Raw genomic sequence first — 7,500 nt, 5'->3', positions numbered from 1 at the left:
TAATAATGATAGAAATGATAAAGATAATAATAGTAGTAGTTGGAGTAACAGTAATAATATCAACAATCATAGTAATAATGACAATTATGAGGATAATTATCATGATATTCCTAAGAGTGATAATGAAAACAATATCAGTTATGATAATAGTCACTGTAACAAAAGTAATAATAATATTAATACTTATAATGATAATGATTTTAATTGCATAATACTACTACTTATATCAATGATACTGGTACCAATAATAATAGTGATTATGATTAAAAAAAAAAAAAATGATAATGATAAGAACACAGAGAGAAGAAGTAAACCAGAAGTAAAATCAGAATAACCAAAAGGGGAAGAGAGTAGAAAAGGGAAAAGAGATTAACCGAGATAAGCACCACAGTCAGAACAATCAAGAACCCCCACCCCCCTCCTCTCCCCTCCCGTCCACCTCCTCTCTCTCCTCTCTCTTCCCTCACCCTCTTGCCTCCTCTCTCCTCTCTCTCTCCTCCCCTTCTTACCTTCTCTCTCCTCTCTCTTCCTTTCTCCTCTCCCCTTCCTACATCCTACCTCCTCTCTCCCCTGTCTCTCTTAACTCTTCTTTCCTTCTATCTCCTCTTTCCTCCTGCCTCCCCTCCCCTCCTACCTCTTCTCTCCCCCTCTCTCCCCTCCTACCTTCCCTCCCCTCCTTCCTCCTCTCCCTTCCTCTCTCCCTTCCTACCTTCTACCTCCTCTGTCCCCCCCTCTTCCATCCTACCTCCCCTCCCCTCCCTTCCTCTCTCCCCTCCTAACTCCTCTGTCCCCCTTCTCCCCTCCTTCCTCCTCCCCTCCCTTCCTCTCTCCCCTCCTAACTCCTCTGTCCCCCTTCTCCCCTCCTTCCTCCTCCCCTCCCTTCCCCTCTCCACTCCTACCTCCTCTCTCCTCTCTCCCCCTCGGCCACCGACCCCCCCTCTTCTCCCTTCCTCTCCCATTCCTGCCTCCTCCTTTCCCCTCCCCACCCCTCCTTTCCCCTCGTCTTAATTGTGATAGAAAGAGAGATAAGGAAGGAAGCAGAAGGGCAAGGAAGGAACACTCAAACGACGCTGAGGGGAAAAAGGGGACAGTTTCACCCGCAGGTTCCTGAAGAAGGGGAAAAGAGGGAAGAAGAGGAAGAAGAGAAAGAAAGAAAGAAGGGGAGAAAGAGGGGAGATATATCCTTGCCCGAGGCTGAAGAAGGGATGGAGGAAATAGTAGTAAAGGAGGAGGGAGGGGAGGGGTTGGGGAGGGGGAGGGGGAGGAGGGAGAGGGAGGAAGAGCGTGAAAAGAGCGTTAATTACTGCACTAAGGAGGGGACGGGAAGGAGAAAGAAATATTCATCTATCTATCTATCTGTATCTATATCTATCTATATCTATATCTATATCTATATCTATCTATATCTATATCTATATCTATCTATCTATCTATATCTATATCTATATATATATGTGTGTGTGTGTGTGTGCGTGTGTGTGTGTGTGTGTGTGTGTATAAATATATATGTACATACACATACATACACATACATACATACATACATACATACATACATATATATATATATATATATATATATATATATATATATATATATATATATATATATACATATATTATATATATACATATTACAAAAGAGTTCGTTTCCATAAGAATTTCCCGGGTGAAAGGAACCTCAGAGTAGGCTATAGAGTACACGGAATGTATAATTCAGACATATGAAAAGCATATAAATGTAGTTCCGGGGTATACCTAATATTCCATTGCTGTTCCTTTTCAGTCATAGGATGTAAGTTGAGTGGAAGGCTTCTATGATATGGTTATATTTCAGGAGGAAGAGTCCTTGTATGAAACATTGATGTAAGGACAGAGGGGGTATAGATCTGAAAATGTTCGTCGTATACATTTTTTTTTCTCTCTGTCTCTGTCTCTGTCTGTTTCTCTCTCTCTCTCTCTCTGTCCGTTTCTCTCTCTCTATCTCTCTCTATCTATCTATCTATCTATTTCTCTCTCTCTCTCTCTCTCTCTCTCTCTCTCTCTCTCTCTCTCTCTCTCTCTCTCTCTCTCTCTCTATATATATATATATATATATATATATATATATATATCTATATATATATATATATATATATATATATATATATATGTGTGTGTGTGGTGTGTACACATGCATATATACATACATACAAACATATATATATATATATATATATATATATATATATATATATAGATATATATATATAATGTATATATATATATATATATATATATATATATATATATATATATATATATATATATATATATATATATGTTTATGTGTGTGTACACATGCATATATACATACATACAAACATATATATATACATATATAAGCCTCATATAAACACATCTACAAACACACTAGACTGGAGCTTACTTGCTCATAGCATCAACAACCCCAAACATTGAATGCCCCGTAGACTTGTATTAACCCCAGTCTTCCGTCCTGTGGTTTAACGCGCCTTGGATCAAAGTAACAGCTCATTAGAGGCTGGGGCTTAACCCTGAGCACTTTGATTACCCTTATCACGGTGTTGTAGCGTTATATCTTGAATGTATAAACACCGTATTGAGTGTGTGTGTGTGTGTGGTAGAAAGAGTAAGGGTAAGGGGTGGGGGTGGGGGAAGAGGGAGAGAGGGAGAGAGAAGAGGGAGGGAGAGAGGGAGAGGGAGAGAGAGAGAGAGAGAGAGGGAGAGAGAGAGAGAGAGAGAGAGAGAGAGAGAGAGAGAGAGAGAGAGAGAGAGAGAGAGAGAGAGAGAGAGAGATAAAGGAGAGAAGAGAAGAGAAAGAGAGAGAGAGAGAGAGAGAGAGAGAGAGAGAGAGAGAGAGAGAGAGAGAGAGAGAGATAAAGGAGAGAAGAGAAGAGAAAGAGAGAGAGAGAGAGAGATGGTAAATACACTAGGCTCCATTAGCACAGGAACATTATTTCTAATTCTCTCAAAGGAACTACAATAACACTAGCAAGACGACCAAGCTTGTTACAAAGAAAGAGAGAGAGAGAGAGAAAAGTAATTTCTAGTTAATGTTTGAATCTAGAGAAAAGGAGAGAAAAATGGAGAAATGACGACATGGATAGATAAGTAAGGATGATAATAGTGATGATAATATTGGTGATAATGATAATGATGATAGTGATGATAGTAATGGTGATGATAATAGTGATAATGATTAAAGTAATGGTGATGATGATAGTGATAATAATTAAAGTAATTATGATAATGATGATGATTAATATCTATTGACACAATGATTATCATTATCATTATCACTGTCACATTACTGATATCACTAAAGAAATAGTAAGAAAAAAATAAAAGGAAAAATAAAACAATGAACCCAAAAAATGAGAAAAAGACGATTAAGAAAAAAAGGAAGAAGCCACAAGCATCCAATCACCTTTTCCTCCCCCTCCCCTATCTCCTCTTTCCTCACCCTCCCCTAACTCCTCTTTCCTCCCCCTCCCTTATCTCCTCTTTCCTCCCCCTCCCCCATCTTCTTTTTCCTTCCCCTCCCCTATCTCCTCTTTCCTCCCCCTCCCCTATCTCCTCTTTCCTCCCCCTCCATCTCCTCTTGCCTCCCCCTCCCCCTTCCCCTCACTTCTCCCCCTTCCCCTTCTCCATCCCATCTCCTCTTTGCTCCCCCCCCTCCCCTATCTCCTCTTTCCTCACCCTCCACTATCCCCTCTTTCCTCCCCCTCTCCTATCTCCTCTTTCCTCCCGCCTCCCCCCTCCCCTTACTTCTCCCCCTTCCCCTTCTCCATCCCATCTCCTCTTTCCTCCTCCCCCCTCCCCTATCTCCCCTTTCCTCCCCCTCCCCTATCTCCTCTCCCCCCTTCCCTTCCCCTCCCCTATCTCCTCTTTCCTCCCCCTCCCCCTATCTCCTCTCCCCCCTTCCCTTCCCCTATCTCTTCCCGCCCCCTCCCCTCACTTCCCCTCCCCTTCCCCTCACTTCTCCCCCTTCCCCTTCTCCATCCCATCTCCGGTGACCACGAGCGAGCGAAACGAGGCGAGAAACATCCCGAGAGTGGCGACGAGGAAGAGAAACACACACATCAGGTGCCCGTCGCTGTCTTTTGCGAGGCCCATATGTCGCGATCGACGCTGCCCTCCTCCGCTGCTCCCTTGGGACGCGTGGGGGAGGGGGGGTGGTAGGGGGTGGGGGAGATGGGAGTTTGGGGGGAAGGTGTGCGGTGGGTCGAAGGAAGGGGGAGGGGGTGGAGGGAGGGTCGATGGGGGAGGGGGAGGGAGGTGTGGGGAGGGTCGAAGGGGGAAGGGGTGGAGGGAGGTGTGGGAAGGGTCGATGGGGAAGGAGTGGAAGGGAGGTGTAGGGAGGGTCGAAGGGGGAGGGGTGGAGGGAGGTGTGGGGAGACCATATGGGGGATTAGGGTATTTAGGGTAAGAAGGTATTGTGATAGGGTTGGAAGGGGGAAAAGGTAGGGGAAAGATCGTGTTATGGGGGATGGGGGGCAGGAAAGCAGCATGGTTGGTAGGGATGGAAGAGAGTGGAAGGGTGGGGGTGGTAAGGGGGAAGGGGACGGGGAAAGACGGGTTGGTAGGCGATAGGGTTAAAAGGGTAAAGAGTAGGGATAAGGATAAGGGAGGGATAATTGGAGGACTGTGGTGGTTAGTAAGGGAGGGGGGAAAGGGGGTAAGGGGGTATTTGTTTACCAGGTGCCTCTCTCATTCCCTTTTCACATGAATTTGCGGAAGGGTGAAAAATAAGATATGGTAAAGATGAGATTGAAAAGAAAAAGACACGAAAGACATAGCGATGAAATGACAAGAAAGAAAAAAAAAGAGAAAACAGAAAAAAAAACACGAAAAACATAGGGATGAGATGGCAAGAAAGAAAAAAAAAAGAGAGAAAAGACACGAAAACAATAGCGAAGAGATGTCAAAGAAAGAAATAAGAGAGAGAAAAAAAACACGAAAAACATCAAACCAAACAAACAAACAAACTCACAAACGCAAAAACACTCCATCGACACCCTCGTTGAGTCATGGCGGGAAAACAAAACAAAAAGGGACGCCATATGCCCTCCCTTGGGAACGCCACCTCCGCTAACACGATACCGGATCCCGATAAATGTCCTTCGAAATCCAACCGAGCTGAAGGATTCTCCGATGCGTCTCTTTTTCGCCTAATGATGAATCTATAGAGTATTGGACGCACTAATGAAGTGGCCAGATACATTCCTATCGATCTGTGATGCTGTTGTTCCCCGTAATGGAGTAATATCATGCTTGTGTGTGTGTGTGTGTGTGTGTCTGTACGTGTTCCAACTCGTCTTGACGTGTGTGTGTGTATGCGTGATTGTTTGAGTGTGTGTATGTGTGTTTGTTTGTGTGTGTGTGTATTTGTTTTGTGTGTGTGTTTGTGTGTGTGTGTGTGTTTGTGAGTGTGTTTGTGTGTGTGTATGTGTATTTGTATATTTGTATGTATGCATGCATGTATATATGTATATATGTATGTATGTAAGTATGTATGTATGTATATGTGTGTTTGTGTTATTATTACTTGAACGAATATATTAAATCAATAGTTACTTTGCAAAAGAGGTTAATATTCATCCACGTGAAACTGTCAATGACGAAACCGGTCTATAAGATTAGCAAAATGAAGAGTAAAGTAAAGAGATAATCCTTTAGAACAATGACGGACAATCAAATGAATACATAAGTAGATTAATTAAAAAAAAAAAAAATATATATATATATATAGTAAAAAAAAAGTAAATACCGAGAAAGGTGCTAAATGAGATGAAGATAAATTAAAGATTACACTTACTGTTATTTGTTCTTTAGGATAAATGTGATAAAAAATAATATTAAGTAGTCTGATTCTGATATTAAATGTGAACAGATATTACCATATCTACCTATCATTTTCATCTCTCTATGTCTATCCATCTATCTCTTTCTCTCTCTTTTGCTCTATTTGCATATTCGTATATACGTCTACACAAAAACGTAAACAATAACATTAACATCAACAAATCATCTCCCTCTTACAACAAGGATAAAGAATATCATCAAACAGAATATTAACAAACAAAATATAAACAAACAAAATATAAACAAAGAGAATATTAACAAAGAGAATATTAACAAACAGCAAGAAAACAGTCGAATAAGATTTTGCTGCTCCGTTCTCTCAAACTCTAAAAACCTTTATTGAAGTCTCTCCAGAGATAGCTTACTGGTCTCAAGGTTCAATAATCACCAAAGGACTGGCCTTCTCTCTCCAGGAAACGCTCGTGTTGTTTCTTATCAGTCTGTTGAACTCAAAGATTTCCTAAAACGCATGAGGAAGATTTCTTTTATATCAAATTTTGGTCTTGGTTTGTATATTTTTTTAATTATTATTGTTATTCTTTTTATCTATCACTGATTCTTTAATTTTACTAATTCACTAGTGTTTGTATTATTTATTTGTTTGATATAGGATAAAAGGGGCATTTAGATTTTCTTTCTCTCTCTTCTCACTCTTTCTCTCTCTCTCTCTCTCTCTCTCACTCACTCGCACACTCACTCACTCACTCACTCTCTCTCTCTCTCTCTCTCTCTCTCTCTCTCTCTCTCTCTCTCTCTCTCGCTCACTCACTCACTCTCTCTCTCTCTCTCTCTCTCTCTCTCTCTCTCTCACTCTCTCTCTCTCTTTCTATCTCCCTCTCTCTCTCACTCACTCTTTCTCTCTCTTCTCCCCCTCATTTTCGACAACGAACTAGGTCAACCTTCCGCGAAATCTCTAGACGGAAATATATGTTTATAATTTTTACCATTTACGATAAGAACCGTCTCCTTTTGTAAAAACAATGTCTTAATAAATCTAAGCAAGGAAGCTCTTAAGATGGCGCAGGAGATGGCTTTCTTAGAGAGAGAGAGAGAAAGGAGACAGAGCGAGAGAGAGAGAGAAGGAGGAGGCAGAGTGAGAGAGAGAGAAAAAGAAGACAGAACGAGAGAGAGAGAGAAAAGGGAGGCAGAGCGAGAGAGAGAGAAAAGGGAAGCAGAGAGAGAGAAAGAGAAAAAGAAGTCAGAGCGAGAGAGAGAGAGAAGAAGGCAGAGCGAGAGAGAGAGAAGAAGAAGGCAGAGCGAGAGAGAGAGAAGAAGAAGGCAGAGCGAGAGAGAGAGAGAAAAGGGAGGCAGAGCGAGAGAGAGAGAAGAAGAAGGCAGAGCGAGAGAGAGAGAAAAGGGAGGCAGAGCGAGAGAGAGAGAAAGGGGAGGCAGAGCGAGAGAGAGAGAGAAAGAAGTCAGAGCGAGAGAGAGAGAGAGAGAAAGAAGTCAGAGCGAGAGAGAGAGAAGAAGAAGGCAGAGCGAGAAAGAGAGAAAAAGAAGTCAGAGCGAGAGAGAGAGAAGAAGAAGGCAGAGCGAGAGAGAGAGAGAGAGAAGGCAGAGCGAGAGAGAGAAAGAGACAGACAGAAATGAACATTGGATAAATGTTTCATAAAT

General features: G+C 42.0%; 1 protein-coding gene across 2 annotated transcripts in view; it reads left to right on the top strand.

The window, feature by feature from the left end:
- The window catches only part of LOC122246134 (acetylcholine receptor subunit alpha-L1-like), a 568,187-nt gene that overhangs the window by 112,075 nt on the left and 448,612 nt on the right, over positions 1-7,500 (top strand). The window lies entirely within an intron of this gene.

The sequence above is a fragment of the Penaeus japonicus genome, unplaced genomic scaffold (assembly GCF_977035675.1).
Source record: "Penaeus japonicus unplaced genomic scaffold, GWHDUDI00000001_assembly GWHDUDI00000004, whole genome shotgun sequence".
Classification (NCBI taxonomy): Eukaryota; Metazoa; Arthropoda; class Malacostraca; order Decapoda; family Penaeidae; genus Penaeus; species Penaeus japonicus.
This window is presented reverse-complemented; position numbering and strand designations above follow the sequence as displayed.